Raw genomic sequence first — 22,251 nt, 5'->3', positions numbered from 1 at the left:
AACAGTTATTAGTATATAATGAAATAAATGACAGTTGCTAATTATCTCATTTCAGTAGGTCTGAATGAGCTGTTGACCAGGTTGACCACGTACAGTAGATCTGAATAGGGACGGGCCCTGGGGCCAAATGATTATTAATAATAATAATAATAATAATAATAATAATAATAATAATAATAATAATAAACTTTATTTGTATAGCACCTTTCATACAGAAATTGTAGCCCAAAGTGCTTCACACTGATTGAAAAAATACAATATTAAAATACATTAAGATTTGATTATACATCAAGAAATAAAATGAAATTTGAGAGAAATACAATGAAATAAAATAAATATAAAAACAGCGCACATTAAAATATTTGATTATGCGTAGAATTTTTGAAGTGCAAGAAATAGGATGAAATTTGAGAGAAATACAATAAAATAAAAATAAAAGCAGCGCACATTAAAATATTTGATTATGCATAGAATTTTTGAAGTGCAAGAAATAAGATGAAATTTGAAATACAATAAAATAAAAAATAAAACAGAAATACAATAAAATAAAATAAAAATAAAAACCGCACATTCCTGGTTCCTGAATTGTGACCCCATTTTTATCTCCTTTCAAAGGCTAATGAGAATAAAAATGTTTTTAATTTGGTTTTAAATATATTCAGTGAACTGGCTTCTCTAATGTCTTTTGGAATTGTATTCCATAACTTTGGTGCATAGTTAGTAAAGGCTGCATCCCCCATTTTCTTTGTAATATTTCTGGGAGTCACTAGTAACCCTGCGTTTGATGACCTCAGTGTTCTAGTTTGTACATAAAGATTAAAGATCAGAGTTCTGATGATCTCAGACGTTATAGTTTTTCATATCGCTGCTGTACAAGGAAAAATAGAGAAAAAAATCTCTATGTATTACAGCAACAGAAAAGTTATTGCTGTATCGTTTCTGACAAAGATGTTCACCTGTGATGCATATTTGTAACTTTTGATGCAGATCAGAAGCATGAGTTTGTGATGACACAGATCTTTTACATGTTCAAGAAGAGTCATGAGTGATCTGTCTCAAAACCCAGTGGAAGTCTGTCAAATACAGACAGAGAAGTGCACAGTGTGTTGTTTAGCTCATAGTTCATCTGTCTGCTCTGTTTATGTTCTGTATATCTGTGCTAACAGCCTGGAGCCACAACACCAACACGACATAATAATTAGAAGTGACGGTTGACGGCTGATTGTTCTGTGATGAGTGTGTTCAGAAACATAATGTTAAACAATCAGAGCATCATCTGATCTGTTGTTCACACATTCAGAGCTGGAGGATTTAGAGATCTGATTTAGACCTCAGCTTTATATTTACATGATCAGTGAAAGACTATTGACTTTTGAAGAGATTTTTTTTTCATATTATCATAACTAAATCATGTCATTAACTCATAAAGACCCAAACATCCACTGTTGACCAAAACCATCCACTGATCTAAACTGTTTAATACCTGTTGGTCCACTAATCCTATCAGTGCATGTTGGTTAAAATTTACTTAGGGGGTCAAAAGAGTGGCCATTTTTGTCAAAAAAAAAAAAAAAAAAAAAAGTTGTAAGAAATGCATAGAACTGTGTTGAAATCATGCTAATACATTTGTGCGCAGACTACTGATATTATTTGACAGTAGAAGCTATATTTTCAGAAATATTGGATTTTGAATAGCATGTGTATGTGAAAACTTGCTGGTGGACGGACGTGACATTACCCATGATGATCTGGTCAGTACCAGTACTTTATTAGTAATAAACTTATATACTTACTATTGTTAATTCTCCTCTTATTCATAAATGTTAGTATTGTGGATCTAAAACAATAACAGCTGACACAAAAACACAAAATGTGGCAGTGGACGGATGTGACACGGTTGTTACAGATCCCATCATACTGACGCTCGGCAGCCATGTCACCGTTTCCACAAATGATCCCTGTGCAAAAACTAGTATCAGAATTATTTATTGTATAGTTTATCATCATACTAAAGAGTAAATACAATATAGAATTGTTATTTCTTTATAAAAATGCTTATTATTAGAAAACTGTTGATTTAAAAAGTCACGTGTGACATTCTTAATGTATGTATTGGCGTAACATAAGCAGGATGGATCAGCACCATACTCCATATTGAAACCTGTAAAAATAAAACATGTGATATGTAGTATATAATCTTGTAAGAAAAATTGGGGAATCTAAAAGAATTGAATATTTGTTTTTCAGGTAAATTCAGTTCAAATATAACTTGGCCATTTGTGACATGAAAATCTAGCATTAATTGTGATGAAATTGGACATTTTTGACCTGAAAACATAGTTCATATGACCATCAACATGTTGCAACAGAACTGAAATCCTGTAAATTTGCATAACTTGCATTTACCAACACAAAGTTCCTTTGGGAAATTCACTTATATTGATTTCTTATGCACAAAGACAGAAATAAGGCCTCTAAGCAAATTTTAGCCAATGTCAATAATTGGTGTAAAATGCAGTTTGTCATCTTTTCACGGTCATCAGATATGACCCATCTGGACGTTCAGAGGCTCTGTAGTGAACGTGGAAACAGTCATCTTCAACAACATTGATTTACCACTAAAACACATGGAGTCTGATCAACGACAGTGGATGGACACACTGGGTTTATGTTCAGTTATTGATATCTTCGCTGAAAATGTCACATTTTCTTAAGTTTTCTGCATTTCTAATATAATAACTCTCAACTTTAATCTGAGCTTTTACAAACACCTACATGATCAGTGAATTAAATATAGAAAAATACCTGATTTTCACTGGAAAAACATGAAGTAAAGAGGATAATATTACAATAAATGGTGATCAATCACATACAAAAGTTATGGGAATTGCCACAAAAGTAGCACAGGGTCTTTATAGGTTAACAGTGACCAGTTCCAAACAATGTTATTGCACGTTACTTCTAAAAATATATAACTATATATTAATTATAAAGGCCAACACTATCAATGAAAAAAATCTAAACAAATAATTCTGGTCAAAATTTGAACTGTAACTCTAACCATAACCAAAAACAACGAACAGATAAGAATATCGTTCATGCACCAGATGGATAAGTTTTATCGATAAGAATCATAGTATTGATAAAATCTTAACAATACCCATCCCCAGCTCTGAATCAACCTCCCTCTTTTTCCCATTTTACAGGTACTGTCCAGTGTTTAAGTGTGGACCAGAGTTAATATCCACTTAACTAAAGAGACCAGAGTGGACAAAACCAATTACACAGTCTAACAAGGGATTTCCTCATTTTTTGTGAAGGAGATGAAGGTATTCAGTTAGTTGTAATCTGCAATTTGACAGTTATATTTTACTAAATATCACACAATGGACCTTTAATAATGAAAAAGGTACATCAATGTAAATTTTAGCGCTGTGTGATCTTTAAAGGATGAAACACAACTGGTTTAAAAACACTCAAACCTCAAAGCCCCCCCATACATCCATCACTAAAACAATCTCATTTCATTATTTTCATTTTCATCTAATTTTCATTCCGTTTTTGGGTTATATGTTGTATTTTTTGTTACGTCTTTTACACCATATTCCCCTTGATATGTCGCATAATTTTGTCTTGTATTTTTACATTGCTGTGATCTTTTATGTTTTTTGGGTTTGTTTTTTTTTTCTTTCTTTTTCAATTTTACAACTGAAGCATATTACATTAGTTTAGTAAGGATATGAAGAGTGTCTTTTTCAAATTTATTTAATTCATAAATTAATTTACATACTGCACCTTAATATCATATTTTTAACATTGACTGACCCCGATTCCATCCAATCTATATTATAAAAGCCAAGTGGCCTCTGTGTGTGTGTGTGTGTGTGTGTGTGTGTGCGTGTCTCCAGGGATTCACACAAAATCCGTACCAGTTTATCAATGTATTTTTAGTCAAGAAACAGACTAGTGAAAACACCAAGTTGATAGGACCGATATTTTGGGAGATATTAGTAATTTTGGAATACAATAGCCTTACAATTACATTCCTATGGCCAGAACGCTTTGGCGGTGACTGCTGGACAAATGCAGTACAGCATGCACAAATACACAACAGCGTACAGGCTACCACATCTAGAACCTGTGGATCCTGACAGGTCAACGCACTACTATCATACCAAGTTGTTGGAGCTGGTAAATCTAAGGGATACTTTGTCAAAACTCTGAAGCTGAATTTGTCTTTTACCTCCTGAACCAAACCACTGGTCGTCTTGTTTCAAACTCTTCCACAGTTTATCAAAACCTTTGTCTGACATTTGTTTCTACAGTTCTTCATACATGGTGGAGATTCATTACAGTTTCCATCTAATGCAGTAATTCCGAACCTTTTTTTGGCTCGTGACCCCATTTTAACATCACACATTTTTGGCAACCCCAGACATTCAAAATGGAGACTTTTTTTTGCTAAAATTGATTTGTTTTTGATCATGTAATAGTTTGCTATACTATGTTGCAAATCATCATTAATTTTAGACATTTAGTCTATATAATGTATATTATTATGGATGGAGGCAGAAAAGCCAGGTTGAAATTACTGCACAAAGTGACAATTTTATTTTCCTTGGTCAGGATATGTCCAGTCAGTCCAGCTTGGATTTACAAGGCTGACAATTAATGCTGAACAAACAAGAACTCAAATTCTGAATTATGAAAGAGTGGGGATAGGAATTGAGAACCAGTTCTTTCTGAGAACCAGAACCCAGTAGCTGGATTCCTTGGTATCGTTTGCCTGCCTGCTTAACGATTCTGCTTATCGATTCTGCTTTCGTTGTGCATGCGCAATGACGTCACGCGTACGCTGCATTGTTTTGGTCAGAACGTAGTCAACATGGCGTTGAGGCAGAAACGGTCTAAACAGAAAACACCAGGTCCACTGGAACACTTGCAAAGCTTTCATTTCTTCAAAAGGGTGGAATCCATGCAATCTGCTCTAACATTTGTCCACAGCATGTGATTCATTTGAATCACTACTTAGTGGCGCTTGTGAATCTAGCAGCAGAGTGAACACCAGGTCGTCATCCGGGCCCAGTTCCGGTGCAGGCAACAAACGTCGTACCCCCTCAAATAAAAGTTTCCGAAGGTAGGGGAAAAGAAATGAGCTGCACAACAACGGGAGATGAGCTGAGCTGAGTCGAACCAGTTCCACGTAGTAGAAATGCGGCAATAGAGGAATTAGTAAAGTGCTTTTAGTTTTACTTTTACTGTACCCCCCCCCCCAAACCGGGCCCGGTGTCATCTGTTATTATTTGTACATACTGTATATGTTATATTTTCTGTGCAGAGATGGAAATATAAAAGACATTTAATGGAAACACACCCATTTGAACTCTTTTATTCCCTCACCTGATGAGAATCGATAAGGAATTGGATCAATAAGCAAAATCGATAATGGAATCAGAATCGATAAATTCCTATCGATTCCCATCCCTATGAAAGAGCTGCCGCAACTTAAACTGGCCACAATGAACATTTGAAAGATAAACGCCACATATTTTTTTATTAGTAAGTTGTTTTATTAATTACTAGAAATTTCAGGCGACCCCATTTGAATTCCAGGTGACCCAAAATGGGGTCCCGACCCAAAGGTTGAAAAACACTGATCTAATGTGTCACTTATGTTAACTTTCTTGTATTAACTCAGCAAATGCTGCAGTCACACATGCAAACAAGCAAACACATATTCACAAGTTGTTCATTTCTATTGCGCTAAACTACAACAACTTTTTATGGATACATTAACTTTTTTTGCAAGCTTCATTTTCAGCTTTTCCACTCAGTTTTATTTCAATATTTTTTTTCTAGTCGTATTTTAAAACTTTTAATGAAGCTATGCACTACACATACTCAAATAAATACCTGATACACACACACACACACAGTTTGATCACACAGCAGAAACAGGAGGATGTACGTGTTGTGTGTGCGCAACGATATCAACTTTCAAGCCAGGGCCATGGGACAGGTGCACATTGTTTTTAAGGTCTAACATTCACAGAGTGCTTACTTCCTCCTGTCCCCTGACATCCAAATGTCAAGTGACGCCTGAATAACACCGATGTTGAGAGAGAGAGAGAGACTGCGGATGAATGGAATAGGTGAATGCATAAGTAGGGTTGTCAAACCACAACATGGCTCAGTGTGTTTGCACTGGCTGGTACAACAGAGGAGTACTCACAACTAAATGTATGTCTGGAATATGTACTTTTTTAAATTTACACCAGATTCCTACACAGTCTGCATTATTTTGTGAAAGATTATGGAGTATGCATAGTTCATTTTCTGTAGGATTGTTGTTATTATGGAGCCAAGAAATCAAAAATATAAGGATGAAAAATAATAAAGTTAAAATAATTATTGGCTTTAACAATGTGGGATGACTCAAAAATGCATGCTTATGTTTGCGTTATACACTGGAATAACACATAATTTCAACGGGTCAGTTTTGTGTGTGACATGACAATGTTTAAGACTATATGATTAAAGCATGTTTGTGGATTTGGGCAGTGGATTAAGTTTTCATTTGACACTTAACTTTACCATTCATGGAGAAGTGAGAGCATTCCACACATAATATTCTACGTGTGTGTACTTACATGAAGTTTGCAGATCAGAAAATGTTCCTGGATCCTCTATCTAATCTGTCCACTCAAATCCACTGCAGAGCATTGTTATCATGCACTGAACCACAGAATCACATCACTGAAAGGCTTAATGACGCAGACGCAGAAACATAGCAGAGGTCTGTTTATTTTTCTGACTTTGCCTTGTACAGTGTTTTTCAGAAGTGTTTGTAAAAATGAAAATAAACAGGACAATCATCCATAAACACGAGATAGAATTAAAAAAAAAGAAAAATAAATAAATCATTGCACCGCAGAGGGCAAAAGACATTTTCAAGTATGGCATAAAATAGATGACACTTTATTTTTAGTTTAATCGATTCAGACTAAACATAAAGTATGAACACAAACACAGATGCTCAAAGATGTCCTTATCGTGGTAGAAGGGTTTGACTGCTCAGATGAAAACAAAAACAAAAAAAACAGTTGCTCTCTCTGGGATCTGGGCTACTGGGGTCACACCCCAGCACCAAGCTTAGGGGAGGGGCTCCTCAGCAAGGGCCTGGTAGTTGGGTCTTTGTCCACAGGCCCTGCCAGGCTCAAAGTACACTGGTCAACATTTGCTAGGGATCAGGACTATAACTTTGCTATATTCGGGGGTGTAATTCTGGAAACTTGGTAGTTTATTTTCCCAGTGGAGTACAGCCTGCGGATGCGGATGGTGGCCACACACATTATTGACATCACACCATATGTGTTTCAGAACATTCTGAGTGGTTTCAGTGAAAACAAAATTGGAAGAGTAATTGTTGTGAACTCTAATTTCTAGGGTTGTATCACCCTTTTGCCTGAAAGTGCAATAAAAATCTGTTTTTTTTACCTTTTGGTCCATTTTTCTTTACATGACTAGCCAAAGTACACACATAATATATGAAGTCACCCAAAATATTATACAACATCAATTATTGTGCAAATATAAAACTGATCCCTAGCAAATGTTGACTAGTATAGCTACATGGGACCCACCTCTCTGGTCAGGAAGGAGCCTTAGTTGTTGCTGGAGGTTGGATATAGTTGCTCATTTTTATTCAGTTTGGGCTCTGGAACTGATGTCCTTGAGGGATGGGGTGGGGGGGTGGACTCCATGCTATTCTGGAGTTGCCCAGGGTGAGAAGCATAGAGCAGGTGTGGGGGTACATTGTTCATAGCCCCCTGGCTCATTACCTGTACTATGAAATGCTGGAAGGTGCTCCATTTGGGGACTCCGTTGTTCTACTGGAGGACTTCAGGGACTCACGTGAGCAACGGCAATGAGACCTGGGGGGGGGTGAATAAGAGGAATGGTCTCCCCAATCTGAACCCGAGTGGTGTTCTTTTATTGGATTTCTGAACCACAGTTCACAGTTTGTCTATAATGAACATGTTGTTCGAGCACAGGAGTGCTCATAAGTACACATGGCACCAGGACACTTTCTGCCTTCGGTCAAAGACTCTAGTCATTATCAGACTTGAGGCTGTATGTCTTTGACACTTGGGTGACAAGAGGTGCAGGACTGTCAAATCATCACCATTAGGTGGTGAGTTGGATCTGATGGCAGGGAAGGATGCCGGTCAGACCTGGCAGACCCAACATACAGCGAGAGTACACAGGAAATGTCTGGCAGAACTTACATCTGGGAGACCTTCAACTCCCACCTCCTACAGTGCTTCCACCACATCCAACCAAAGAGGCTGGGGACGTAGAGTCTGAGTCAACCATATTCAACACCTCTGGTACATGATATGGCCGCAATCCCTGAATCTGGGGATGATGGCGTCGTTCACCAGAACTTGTTTGGCTCATGGGACTCCAGAGGTGCTGGCAGGTCCCAGCAGGTCAAGTGATCTGCAGCTTTGGCAGTTGCAGAAGCTAAAACATGTGCGGGGGAGGAGTCTGATAAAACCATGGAGTATGACTTTTGGTCAGCGTTGAAGTAGTTCTGGCAAACTGTCAGGCAACTCAGGAGGGGGAAGCAGTGCTCCACAAACACTGGAGTTCTGCCAACCTCAAATGATGATTACTGACCGATGGTGGAAGAAATATTTTAAGGAACTTCTAAATCCTGCCTTCCAGCCTTCTGTTCCCATATTCTCAAAACTCAGTTCTCTACAATTAACAGCAACATTTTCTGGGCTAGCGAAGCTTTCAGAACTCTGATTGACTCGTTGAGGACATGTTACAAAATTCATTTCCTACACTCACACCATGATTTTTTTTCTCACCCAGTTTGGTTGATGAGCCGGTGAATGATTTCATCCAGATATTTCTGAAATGGAAACCAGGTACCCATGGGGCTTCAACTCAAACATGATGAGAATTCCTGTTGGTTTCTACAGCAGTAAACTGTCACAACCACATGAGCAAGAACAAGAGACGGTGTCTGAAACATTTCAAAGCAATTCTGAGCCAAACGGAGAGACTCTGCCGTATGGGATTATTTGTCCGAGCTAGACATTCATATCTACAAAGGCTGTGTATTGGCAAGAATCTGGTGATACGATACAAATCACAATACTAGGATCATGATACGATATATTACCATATATCACGATACTGTTAAAAAGGCAATTTTTTGTTTCTTTTTTTAAAATGATTATTTCCTCGAAGAATTGAATTACACCAAAAATATGCACAAATACTAAACACATTTTTATTTGATCAGAACAGGATCTAATGCTGTATCACCAAATTTTCCTGTTAAAACTTAAATTATGTTTTACAGACATTACAGTTTCAGATCCTGTTCACATGTTCATATTCTATTAGTTCAGAACTAACCATTACATTATTTTTGTGCAATCCCAACAAAGGAACTAACATTATTTAGTAAAAGAGTGTTAAATAATAATAAGATAAAAACAATAAAGACAAACAAAAAAACAGAAATGAACCTCCACAGTGTCTACATTTGAATAAATACCTAAAAATATCGATACAGTACTTTTTAATATCGATGCAGTATTGTGAAATAAAATATCGCGATATATTGCAGAACCAATATTTTCTTACACCCCTAATATCTACCACAAATTGAATCTTTAGATCAGGGGTGTCAAACTCATTTTAGTTCAGGGGCCACATTCAGCTAAATTTGATCTGCAGTGGGCCTAACCAGTAAAATAATAACATAATAATATATAAATAATGTCAACTCCAAACTTTTCTCTATGTTTAAGAGTGAAAAAAGTAAAATTACGTGATGAAAAAGTTTACATCTACAAACTATCCTTTCAGATAATGTGAATAACATGAACAAACTGAAAAAATATGTGTAATTTTAACAATATTATTCCTCAGTTTATCATTTACACATGTACATTATAACTTTAGGATCACAGTGGATCCACAAATACACAAAAACATTTAGTAACAGGCAAAATATTATTAAAATTGCACTTGCTCCTCTTAAGACATTTCAGGTTGTTCATATTTGTTCACGTTATTCAGATTTTTTGTGAAATTATACTTTGTTTTAGTGTAAATACATGAAAATATTTTCATTTACAAAGAGAACAATTTGGAGTTGTCATTATTTATATGTTATTATGATAGTATTTTACTGGTCCCGCCCACTTGAGATTGAATTGGTCTGAATGTGGAACCTGAACTAAAAGGATTGTTAATATATTAGTGTAATTTTTGCATTTGACAAATTCATCCCAAGGGCCGGACTGGACCCTTTGGCGGGCCGGATTTGGCCCCCGGGCCGCATGTTTGACACCTGTGCTTTAGATTGTGAAGACACAATAAAAGGGACAGGCACAAGATTATAAAATTATTGTTTTTTACATGTTCACATAACTAAATTCTGTTTTCAGATTTGGAAACAGCATCCCTGGTTTAGCCAATATCAGGTGTTTTTACTCCAGAAGCAGAAGCATGTATGGCATAAAGTATCAGGGAATAAGGGAGGGATTTTAGACACAACCTTCATTCTCAGAGTAGATGCTTCTTTTCCAGGCATGATTTAAGACAACAGAACCCCTGCACATTTATTCACCGCATCCTCTGCTTTATCACCAATATAATCACAACACACAACCATGGTACATATTAGTTTGCATCCATTCATGCTGTTTGGGAGTGGTGATATATCCCAGCAGGCATCTGCATTTTTCATCATCATCTTTGTCTTGATTTATTCACTCATTATGTGTAGTTGCCCAAGCTGTTACTATTCTCTACCATGTAGTTCAATAAAAACCTCACATTTTTAGTACACTGATATAGTACGAGCACCTGCCGAAAACTAAAGGTCTCGTCAACATCGTGCACTTTTTGTTTATTCTGATTTATGCAGTTTTGCCCCTTTAGTTCTTTCAAAGAGTGTATCTGCTGACTACTAAATGTATAGCGCTCATGTACTGAGACACTGCATGAAACCTTTAGTGTTCTAGAATAAAAATAGGAAGTTAAATGAATATGCTGATACTGAAGTTAGTATGTAGAGGCCAAGAGACTATCCCCTGGCACATCTGATTTTCTAGGATTATACAAAATGCATACAAAGGTAGAGAGTTATCAGACACCTTTTATTTTTGCATTAGTGCACACTGTATGTAATGCATCTTGATATGTTTTGCCAGACAAATTTATGAGAAGTTGAATGAAGCGGTGCCAGTGTGAGGACAGAACACAGGAAACTTAGACGAGGGAGCCGATTAATTTTTAATGAGTGTGAGTGTAGTTTAATGTGGTGCTGGCAGTTTAACCCACTATCCAGATTTGATGCTATATATTGACAGGACACTGTTGAGCCAAATAAAGGATACATCTTTCAAGTCTTACATGATTAAAAAGTGATATTTAAAATGTCCTTTTCCCTCTTGGTAAAAAGCAAAGGGATTAGCAAACTGATTAGTTCCCATTAAATTTATAGGCAGTAATGCCATTACAGATCCTCAGAGATTAATGGATACGAGAAACTGAAAAATCTTTTTTTATCAACGGAAAGAGACATTCTACTGTCTCCCCCATGCTCAGCCTGACCTTGCTCAAAAAACAAGGAGGTCTGGTGATGATATTATAAAGGGACAAAGTGGGGGAATATGGCACATCAATAAACCAGTGTAAACACGAGACACTTCCATTTCCAACTGAGAGCAAATGTTACTTTGAACCCATGGCTCTTATTAAAACTGTGACAATGGTTGTCATGTGACAGTCTTACACAGGTTCCTAAAGCTTGGCTCACAGTACACGACTGACTGTGAAACCAAGTGGCATCAGACACACATAAGACTACAAGAAGAGAATGTTCAAGATAACTTTCTACCTAATCTCAAACAAGCACAGGAATAGAGAATAACAGCACATCACATACTACAGGATGGTATGAAGACTCGTGTCTCACCTGATTTCACAGAGCTGCAGTTGGAAAGAAAAATGTGTTGTTACAGCAAGAAAACATGTTAATTTGTACATGCATCCCCTTTCCTTACATCATAATCTGTTCACACACTTCTCTTCACTTCAATAATTCAAAGTAAGAGCAAAAAAATTATTTTGTGAGGCAACAACAGTGACTCTGGTCATCAAACTCTTTACTGTTGCAATATATTGTGTTTTGAACTCTTGGAGACCAACCAGTGACCAACAGAAATGCACTGTGGACATGTGTACAACCAATCTGACATAAGGAATAGCTGGGTATATGCAGTCAACATACGAGAACTGGAGGTGACATTTTTACTGTTTTAATAGAAAATCAGTCTAAAATAGTATTAGCCTAAGGCTAATGTTAGCCTCAGTAGCTTCAAAGGCCAGAGTGTTTACCTTTGCTTGGTGACACTGTCAGCATCTCCTTAATGTCCAAGATTTGAAAACTATCAGGACAGCCCTGATTAGTCTGACTTCAGGAGAGGGAGCACATTGAAACCTATTAAATCTACCCTGTTCAGCTCTCAATTAAGTTTCTACTATGTTTCAGGCTTTAAATCTTTTTTTTTTTTTGGGGGGGGGGGGCATTGAGCAGAGAAATCAGATCTGATCATAACTGATCACTTGATGTGTTTAGACCAGTTCACTTAAGTTTAGAATTCTGGGGGCAGATGTTAATTCAAGGTCTGAATGGACTCATCTTGTCATTTGTGGTCTCTGCAAAGCTCTGATGCTTTTTCCTACTTGGTAACAAGTGCGGTAGAATATAGATCCATGATGAAGTATGATGTCCTCTGCTTAGAGGTTCATTAGCACTTTCAACAGCAATGTAACCCACCAGCACACACAGCTTGACAGCTGCGGTCATGTGACCGCTGCCCTGGCATGCCAGTCCCTCATAGGGATGCATTTGTACAATGGGGACTAAAGGTCATGTTAACACTTCACAACGGATACCGTCAAATCACCTCTTAGAAGGTGGAAGAATTCTCACGTTCCCACTTACTGGTCTTAAAGGTCTGTGGGTTTTTGCATGTCTGTGTCTGTGGATTTCCCCAAACCATTCTGGCTTTATTCCACACTCAACCCACACAGAGAAATATGACCATCTCCATCCCTAATGACAATGACTGGATCTTATTTCATAGTTATACCTTCATTTTTCACTCAAATTGTTAATTTTCGTATTGGCTTAATGGTACGTTTGAAAGATTTACTTAAGGAACCAAACTGAAATATTTTCCCATCGACTCTTGGAAAGGATTATCGCTGTGTTAAATCCAAATTGAATATAAAAAAGTCAGAAGCTTCTCTCCTTTCATGAGCTCAAAGGAATCAGACACAGTCCAGTAAATCTTCCAGCCCCTAAAAGTATGAATATCCTCCATCCTACTCCGTGGTCACATCTACAGCTCAACACAGTCACTGGCCTTGTTGGACGAAGCCCCAGATTTGTCAGGGACCAGGCTGGGTACACGACTGCTTCTTCTGTTGCCCGGCAACTGACCTTGTCTCATCGTGTATGCTTCACCAGTTGTGCTGCTTCAAGGACTGCACTCCCAGCTGTGTCTTACAGCGGTGGGCGCTGGCTTTCATGTCTGTTTGCTAATCGAGATAAAGAGAAGTTCAATAAAGTGTTAATGTGAGTACTTATTTAGTGCTTTTTTTTCCCTCCTTGGATCCACTTCTGTTTCGTCTACTGACCCATAATTCCTCTAATGCTGCCTCTTCCAGCAAATAATGTGAACATCACTTATATACAGTGTTTATTGCCTGGGTTAAGAATCCTTTTAATCTTGCTTTATTATACAGATTGGTTGATCAAATAAATACTCCTACTAATTACCATTTTATCTATATAACATTATTTAATGTATATAATTAGTAACCTCTGTATTTATCACAGCAGTGTTGCTTGGCATTTCCTATCTTCTGAGAACCAATTTCTAGAAAGAAGATAATGTTTTAAAAGGAACTCTTTATTCATCATGAGGCTGGTGCCTACTGGCTACAATGAGAACAGAATTAACACTGTATCTCAAAACTCTAGGCTACAGTGCATTTAGATACTATCTCACTGCAATGCTATATTAATCCATTAGGTTCCCGTCAGTTTCCTCTGTGCCCAGAAGACAACCCAGTTATATAGTTCTCACATAATGCAGAACATTTGTGTAGTTCTTACCTTTTACAAAGCTCTAGTTTCCCACTTTGTGTTTTTAAATGGGCTCTAAGAATGTAAGTAGAAAAATATAAGTTAGAGGCTCAATGACCCTAACCTGCACATGCAATTAACAACAAACAAATGACTGTAGAAGCCTCTAATATAGTTGCTTGTTTTTAGTGAAGACAATAATTACCGGTTACTATACTGTATTTCCTCAAATAGAAAACATCTTCACCAGGGCTCTAGTGAAGATGACACAAACAAAAATCTCCTCAAAGGTCCTCAAACTCAGGCCACACGAAAAGTAATAAGGATAAACTCCTGATGTTAAAGCCAGTTAAAAATAAATAAATAAATAAATAAATACTTCACTTCTAGAAGTTATTTTGAGACATTCAACAATATATCTGGCTAGGGCTGTGCAATTAATTGAAATTCAATTACGATTTTGATTATTACACACAAAAATTACAAAAATGATGTAATCGAGAAAAAACAATTATTAATTTTGAGTCGTTTTAATTCACGCGCACGCAAGCTACCATGAGCTGCTCTGCCCCGCCCCCCTCTAAGCTACTGCTGCCAGCTAGCCGGCAGGTCCACCCCAAGAGGAAAGTTGTACCTAGCGGTCTGGGAAAAATGGCAGGAGAATCACAGCAGAAGTGCTTGGTAAACAAAAAAGGCAAGTCACATTCAATTGTATGGAATCACTTTGGGTTTGATGAAGAAGACGAAGAGCAAAAACACATCACGTGCAAAAAGTGTTTCGTAGTTGTGTCTGCACCGACCGGTAACACAACAAACCTTTTTAACCATCTAAAGTTTAACCACCGCCGCCTTTATCATAATCTTATGAAAAACTAAAACACATAAAAACAACTCTGTCTACAACTTCGTCCGCAATGCAATCTTCAGTTTCCGAATCTCTTTACGCTGCAACTCCCGTATTAACCTAACCCTAACCTGTATAACCCTAACGTACGTATTCTAGATGGCTGATGTATACAGAAGGCCTGAACTGAAACCTCACGGCACGCCACTGAATTTACTATGTTTCATACTACATTGAACATACTTGAATTTATAATTTGCACTTTACGTGAGGTTTTTTTTTTTTTTTTTTTAATTGCTACAGTTCTATGGCAAGTCTATAGCAGTTTAATTACAGTGCACTATTTATTTACAAAAGGAAACATACTTGAATTTACAGTACACTTATTTGCATTCAAAGATTTTTTTGTTTCGTACAAAAATGAACATACTTTGTTTTAGTGGTTAAAAGCTTTATTTATGTTTAAAGAGTATATTTTACATTGTTTTGCAAGAAAAAAATAAACAACTTTAAGGTTAACAAATAATCGTTTTTAATAATCGTGATTTCAATTATTGCTAAAATAATCGTGATTATTTTTTTTTTTTCTATAATCGAGCAGCCCTATATCTGGCTGTTTTAACACTGTTGTTATGACCTAAAATTTTAATGTACAATTTAAGTCACTGCAGGTGTGTGTGTTATTTTGGAAGCAAAACTGTCATTTGTAGAAAAGTACAAGTATGGCACGATTATACAATAGGGCTGAAACTACTGACTTTTGCAATAGTTGACTAGTCATCGACAAGTCGACTACTAACTGAAATTTGTAGTCACTGGAGTGATACACTACATTACCTTTAAAAAGAAGATTTGGTGCACAACAGTTAGAAAACATAATAGAGTTTGTCACACAAACATTTAATACAATATTCAACAAATATTGCCAACAGCAATAAAATAATTTTCCCCCCCTTAAACAAAAGTGTACTTTGTGCATAATTCCAGTGCCGAACAAAGTTTGTTAAACAACTAAATACTCAGGATTTGGAATCAGCAATAAAATAAACATTTTTCTATAAACAAAAGTGCATTTTGTGCATTATAAACACAACATTACATCTAATCTTTGTTAATTTGGAACATTGTTTAGCATAGCACTGAATGCCGGGGGATGCACATGAGTACGACACTAGCGACCTGTCGACTACTAAATTATGCATTGAGCTAATCACTGAAATGCTACAGGGCTTTAATTTGCTAATAGTTAAGAGAGGGTTGTATTTTTTAACAAAAGTGTGCTGCAGTACTTTTAACAGAAAACAGGAGCAGATCAAAACCATTTGTATACAAGAAAAGCACTCAGAGAGCGCAGACCTCCACCAAGGCCGATCAGTGGGGCCCCCCATAGGCCCCCCCACCCCCGATCACCACCAAAATTTAATCATTTCTTCCTTGTGCCAGTATCAACATGTCTGAAAATTTCATGAAAAGCCATCCATAACTTTTTGAGTTATCTTGCTAACAAACAAACAAACATGTACGCACACAAAGCAAAGCAATCACAATACCTCCTGGCGGAGGTAATAAACAGCAGAAATTAGACTCTAATACAAGCCTTAAATAAATTAAGGCCTGGTACCTCCAGCAGCTGAGATACATAAAAGAAATATGGTAGCTTACATTTGGCTACCTCTTACCTTGGAGTCAGAAGTGACCATATTTGGACAAAAAAAAGGCAGAATCAAATGTTTGACAAAGGTATACTTCAATAAACATGTTCAGATCAAGGTGGTTTCTTCTTTCTTTCTGAGTTTGTCCTGTTCATGTAACCTATAAACCAGAACTACAGTCCAGCTGTCTGTCAAGAACAGAAAAAAAAAAAATATTTCATTCAATAAACAGAAGCACGCTGTCAATCAAAGCCGGACATAGGAGACTTTACAGCCTTCTCTTCACCATTAAATCTTATTTACTTTAATTTAAAGACGGACTTGAACACTTATTAGAAGGAGAGCAGACTGACTCCTGGGAGAAAAAAAATATTGATGTAGTATTGACATTTTCAGTTCAATGCAAGTCTATGGGAGTCAAAGCTTTATAATGTCATTATTGAGTGGCTTATTTTAGACTTTAACGTACATTGGCTTAAACTCAGGGGTCTCTGGAGCAGTGATCCTTAGTGATCCTTGCTCCTTGGTTGACATTTAACCATAGTAGGTGCTGCTAATGCACCTTAATGCTGGATCCTATCTGATATCCTAAAACTGAAAAACAAAGTGTGTTCTGAGCTACAGCAGAAACATGGCAACACAAACATGATCCCTGTTAATCTTACATGTTTATGTAGCTTCAAGACAAGACTATGGAAACACTTCTCATTAGCAAACAGGATCACTTCTCAGAAAATTAACGCTGCCTTAGAGCCCTATCCGTGACAAGTCAACTTGTCAAATTAATGACAAACTGGTAGAAAAAAAAGAGGTTTGTGTTATTGGAACAGTGACCCCACAGCTGGAGCACAGCGAAGATACAGGGCTGAGAAAATCCAAATCTAATTGCCATTGCAACTCAGAATCATGGCAACATTCAGCTGGCAGAACATTATGGATGCTGGAAGGGCCTTTTTGTGCCTGGGCTTTTTGTTAATATCTGCACTGAACGGAATTATTGCAGTTGCAAATGTCTTACGGTGTTATGCAAATCTCTTGTGCATTCCATTCTGCTCGTTGGGATTGTTGTGTGATTTTAGTTTGTTAAAAATGTTACTTGTAAAGGAGACACATTTTACTTTGTAGAGGAGGAAACATAAACCAGCTCTCTTGGGATCTAATGTACATAGGGAGCTCCGAAGGAATGTTTGGTCCACTTTCTCCAGGATTAAGGGTCTGAATTAAACATAATAGCATTCCAGCTGAGAAAAGCACCTGGTAAGCTTCGAGGAAAACATCTCATAAGCCTGTGTGTTGCTGGGATAAACAGGTACAAGCCATTCAGAGGCACACTCCAAACACAGCATCAGAGGCACATCGGAAATAGACCAGTCCAGCTGAACAGGAGAGGATTCTGCCACCAAGCCAAGTCCTGTGTGGAGAATAAGGGGGGTATGAATAGCCTGGAAACTTCCCTAATCTCCCCGTCAGAATCCCAAGCCAAGCCTGCGAGACGGAGGCATAGTCCTCATTCCTGGTGCGGGGGATGTGGCAGTTGTGTGCCATGATCTCCCAGCTATTGTGTGGTTCCAACACGGGGAACTTCCAGAGTTAATTTTGACAGAAATTTGGGATTCAGGTTTAGTCATTCTCTGTTGACTACAGAGCCCTGCACTTTTAGCCATCTACAGCAGGGGTGTTAAACTCAGTTTGGCTCAGGGGCCATACAGGGGTTGGACAAAATAATGGAAACACCTTAAAACATCAACAAAATATAATTTAATATGGTGTACGTCCGCCTTTTGCGGCAATTATAGCCTCAATTCTCCGAGGTATTGATTCATACAACTTGTGAATTGTTTCCAAAGGAATTTTAAGCCATTCTTCAGTTAGAATACCCTCCAACTCTTTTAGAGACGATGGCGGTGGAAATCGACGTCTTACTTGAATCTCTAAAACTGACCATAAATGCTCAATAATGTTGAGGTCTGGGGACTGTGCCGGCCATACGAGATGCTCAGCTTCATTAGAATGTTCCTCATGCCATTCTTTAACAATTCTAGCTGTACGGATTGGGGCATTATCATCTTGAGGTGAAGGTGTTTCCATTATTTTGTCCAACCCCTGTATTTAGCCCAATTTGATCTCAAGCAGGCCAGACCAGTAAAATAATGACTTAATAACCTATAAATAATGACAAATGCAAGTTTTTCTTTTTGTTTTAGTACAAAAAAAAAAAACAACAATTAAATTATGAAAATATTTACATTTTACAAAAAAGATGTGAATAACCTGAAAAAACAGAAATTTCATTTGAAAAATTTGTGCAATTTTGACAATATTATGCCTCGACTTATTATTTATACATGTACATTACACACAGTGTTACATAAATATTTGGTAACAGGCAGAATATTGTTAAAATTTTGGAGTTTGGAACTAAAATTTGAACAGTTTCTACAGGGTGGGGAAGCAAAATTTACAATATTTGAGGCAGGGATTGAAAGACAGTGTATGACCAATTAGTTTATTGAAAGTCATGAGAATTTATTTGCCACAAGAAAATTGACATAATAGAAAATGTTTTTATTCTATGTGTCCTCCTTCTTTCTCAATAACTGCCTTCACACGCTTCCTGAACTTGTGCAAGTGTTCCTCAAATATTCGGGTGACAACTTCTCCCATTCTTCTTTAAAAGTATCTTCCAGACTTTCTCGTAATAGTTTTGCTCATAGTCATTCTCTTCTTTACATTATAAACAGTCTTTATGGACACTCCAACTATTTTTGAAATCTCCTTTGGTGTGACGAGCGCATTCAGCAAATCACACACTCTTTGACGTTTGCTTTCCTGATTACTCATGTGGGCAAAAGTTTCTGAAAAGGTATGGATAATAGTGTTAGGTATGATTATGACATCAATATATGTTTGGTTTCAAAACAATTGACGTAGTGCCTGCTGAGAAAAAACAACTAAATGTTCATTGTAAATTTTGCTTCCCCACCCTGTACAATATTCCATCTCTTATTATTAACACAACTACAGATCACAGTGGATCCGTAAATGCAGAAAACATTTAGTAACAGGCAGAATATTGTTAAAATTGCACATTTCGGGTTGCTCATCTTTGTTTTTATTCATGTATTTATTTGCATTTTATTGTGAAAGAACAGTTTTGTAAATGTAAATATTTTTACAGTGTAATGTTATTTTTCTTTTACTTAAATTTTTTTCCACATAATTTTTCACAAAGAAAATTTGTAGTTGTCATTATTTATGGGTTATTGTGTTGTTATTTTTACTGTAGATCACATTGGTCTGTATGTGGAACCTGAACCAAAATGATTTGGACAACCTGGACTGTTCAAGTACATTTTTGCACTTTCATCCCACGGGCCGGAATGGAACCTTTGGCTGGCCAGATTTGGCCCCCGGGCCGCATGTTTGACACCTGTGATCTATAGTGTTTTAGTTTGAGTCTAATTACTAAATATTGATAGCAGTAGTCAATTTAAGATTATGTGTTTATATTTCAACAAAGGGGTACAATTGTATTCATGATTAGAGATGAAACAATGAATCGACTCAAATCAACAAAAAATTATTTGATTACTATTTTCCTGAACTGAAGCTTTGTTTGCTTAATTTCTCCTTAGTCCCACTGTTGTTTGACACAGACGCTTATTGTGACGAACATGATGCCAGTATCAACACAAAGCTGTATGTTAGTTCCATCTTCAGTTGTTAGTAAGTTGGTCCAAATGTGTTGAAGACTGCAGTGCACTAGGGATGTAACGATTACCGGTATAATAATAAACTGCGGTAAAATTGCTGATGGTTAGTGTTACCTTTTAAATTCTAATTATCATGATAACCGTGTTTGATTACCACACTTTTCCAGAGAAAATGCCTATGTAAAGATCTGCTTTTATGTCAAATATCTGAGTATAGTTTTAATTTATTACAATTTTGATTTTCTATACCTAATATTTGGAACCAATATTCACTTTTAAAGTCTTTGAAAAGGTTCGTTAAGCATCTTTGTGTTATTTATACAATAAATTACATACATTTTTCTAATCGGATTTTATATTTTTTGTGTTTTTTGTCCTTTTGTGTTGATATAGTAGGTGAAAAAAAAAAAAAAAATAGGCAGTTGATATAAATGAGGTTGTGCTGATAAAAAAAAAGATACCAAACATGGCTATCGTAAACATTTCTTTATATAGTATATAAAGGCAAAATCAAAAGTACTGAAAAACAGACAAAACAGGCTCAGACCACTAAGGGTTAATATTTGAATGTTTCTGCCAACAGAAGGTACATTGTGCCAATTATTTTGTTTTTGTTGTTTTTTTAAAATACAACTTGGTTAAATTCTTTCAGTGTGTGTATCAGTACTTTTTGAACGTTTTGAGCACAATTTCAACAATACCACAATAATAATGATACATTTTCATATCGTTACATCCCTACAGTGCACATATTGTTTGTAGATGTCAATGGACTTGTTTGTTGTTGTTTCTAACTATATATATTTTTTATATATTTATTACCTTTATTTAACCAGGAAAACCTCAATGAGATTTAAAATCTCTTTTCCAAGAGTGTCCTGGCAAGACGAGCAGCATTACATTAAATAATTACAGACACTAACTTTCACACATATAAATGAAAAAAGGTTTTCAATACATAAAAAAATCTCAAAATCAATGTATACTTTTATACTGTTGTTATTGTTGTTGTCTCTATAGATATTTTTCTATATCTTTTCACTTTTATACTTTTTGCGGTGCTTCTGCTGGTTCTGTTATAAAGGACAAGTTGTTTGTCATTTTCAGATGTGTCTTTATCACATTTTTTTTCCTATTCAAATAATCATTTAATCAAAAATTAAAAGAAAATAATCAATAGATTAATCAATTACAAAAATAATTGATGACTGCCGCTCTATTCATGATATTGCATAGATGTATCAACCTGAAATCTACTATTTTTAACCCTTTCATGCATGAATTATGAGAACCTTAATCATGATTCCCCCCCCTTTTTATTCCTCTTTAGGCATGAAAAAAAAAAAAAATGCAATTGACAGCTTTTTATAAACCTATTTTTCATGGAGCTGCAAAATGTCCACTCAAATGGATACAATGCGTTTACTTTTTGAAGCAAAGAAACATGTATTTACTGATATACAGAGAAAACTATGAAATATAAACACTTTTAATGCTACTAATCTGATGTTTTCTCATATTTAAACAAACTCTAATACTAGTTATTACACACTTCATGGAGATAATATACAAAAACAAAACATTTTGTTAAAGAAAAAATGATAATTACAGTCTAATAACAGTTGATTTACACTCAAACATGTTACTGCAGATCAGGTTTATCAAGAACAGTAAAGTTACATATGCATTAGTGTCCACTGTGTTGGCTGATATGGAACTAAAACAACAAAACCCATAAATATACAAAATAGCCGTCCACTGGAGTCACCAGTATGCATGAAAGGGTTAAACATGAGAGGATTTTATGAGACCAAAGCCTTTCCACACAACAGGACCAGACCTTATCTGTTT

General features: G+C 36.3%; 1 long non-coding RNA gene across 1 annotated transcript in view; it reads right to left on the bottom strand.

Annotated features, from left to right (window-relative positions):
• Window positions 1-22,251, bottom strand: part of LOC115429260 (uncharacterized) — a 957,019-nt gene that overhangs the window by 126,319 nt on the left and 808,449 nt on the right. The window lies entirely within an intron of this gene.

This window comes from Sphaeramia orbicularis, chromosome 12 (genome assembly GCF_902148855.1).
Source record: "Sphaeramia orbicularis chromosome 12, fSphaOr1.1, whole genome shotgun sequence".
In the NCBI taxonomy this organism is placed as follows: Eukaryota; Metazoa; Chordata; class Actinopteri; order Kurtiformes; family Apogonidae; genus Sphaeramia; species Sphaeramia orbicularis.
Note: the sequence above shows the minus strand (reverse complement) of the source record. Positions and strands in the feature narration are given on the sequence as shown.